The sequence below is a fragment of the Zalophus californianus genome, chromosome 7 (assembly GCF_009762305.2).
Source record: "Zalophus californianus isolate mZalCal1 chromosome 7, mZalCal1.pri.v2, whole genome shotgun sequence".
Classification (NCBI taxonomy): domain Eukaryota; kingdom Metazoa; phylum Chordata; class Mammalia; order Carnivora; family Otariidae; genus Zalophus; species Zalophus californianus.
This window is the reverse complement of record NC_045601.1, coordinates 96,567,329-96,568,765: the sequence shown is the minus strand read 5'-3', so window position 1 is coordinate 96,568,765 and position 1,437 is coordinate 96,567,329. Positions and strand designations below refer to the sequence as shown.

At 36.6% G+C, this 1,437-nt stretch overlaps 1 non-coding gene across 1 annotated transcript; it reads left to right on the top strand.

The window, feature by feature from the left end:
• The first annotated feature begins 510 nt into the window (after positions 1 to 510).
• Positions 511 to 617, top strand: LOC113928113. Its single transcript, XR_003521796.1, has one exon. It is a non-coding gene; the product is annotated as a U6 spliceosomal RNA (small nuclear RNA).
• Positions 618 to 1,437: the final 820 nt, after the last annotated feature.

Sequence of the window (1,437 nt, the reverse complement as noted above, 5' to 3'; positions counted from 1 at the left end):
TTACAAAGAGACAGTATTAAATAAGCCAGACAGTGTTCACTAGGTCATGGGCCTTTTTCTAAACACTACATATATTAGCTCACTAACTTTTAAAACTACTGTGTAAATTATGTGCTATTACTATATCCTCTTTATGGAAAAAAACTGGGGCATAAAGAAGTTGTATGCTCAAAGTAACTTAGCTGTGAAGCTGGAACTCAGTCTGGCTTCAGAGAGCCCACTTTTAGTCACTACCTAGAGTGTCTCTCTAATGACTGCACTGTTTTGCTTACTCAGTGGAGAGATCAGGTGATAACTTGAAGAGTCACACCATAGCCCCATCATCTTTTATGTGGGGAGGAAACAAAACATGGGCAAATTTCATAGCTCAAAATGTAGAAAGTTAATTGTATGTTGGTTTCTCTCCTCTGTTGTGCCCAATCAGTAAAAGAGATGTCCAATGAATGCCTACTGGCTTTGCTGGTCTTTTTTTGTTGGACTGGGTAATCAGATTTAAGAATCCAAGAAATAGTGCTCACTTTGGCAGCACATATACTAAAGTTGGAATGATACAGAGAAGATTACGACGGCCCCTGCACAAGGGTGACACACAAATTCATTAAATGTTCCATATTTTTTCTGCTAAACAGATATTTTAAAGCATTAAGAAAAAGAATCTAAGAAATAATAGAAACTGGTTTGATGCTCTCTGAACACATAGTTTACTTTGTACTCTACATTGCACCTTTAAAGACAGTATCTTAGTTTTCTGATGCTTGAAGCTAAAGTGGAAAAACATACAGAGAAATTTGATAGAGCTGGATGTCATGGACGTGAACTTGAATCTGAAATACCTGATTCTAAGAAATCTTGAATTTAATTACCGGAGCCACAGTATGCCTATAATAATAGATTAAAACAAACAAAGAGTGGCATCCTCTTCACTCCTACACCCTAAATTTGGTCTTCTTGTCTACTTTTTCTATGGACATGGAATGTAGGAGATGAGGAAAAGAAGTTCCCTTAATCAGAAAATCACAATATCAAAGAAGTAAAAAAAATATGCCACATTTATGAATATAAATTGTAGAGTGACTCAACCTACACTATGCAATTTGATCTTCATAGTCACTCTTTCAAGTAGATAGAGAATATTTTTATCATCTCTATCTTAGAAAGGAAGCATTTGAAACTCAACAAATTTAAGTGACTTACGCAAGTTGACAAAGTTATTAAGTTGGATGTCATCCAGATCTTCTGAATCCAATTCCTTTGCTCTTTTGACTCTTAGGATTTTTAATTAGGATAGGCAGTAACAAAACAGCCCCAAATCTCAGTAGCTCACCCCAGAAAAGTTTCTCACTCTAGCTTACATTGCTCTCATGGTTTGGCAGAGTGTGCTTCTCCACATGGGGACCCTGGTTATAAAGCTTCCCCATCTTGCAGCTACACCATCTG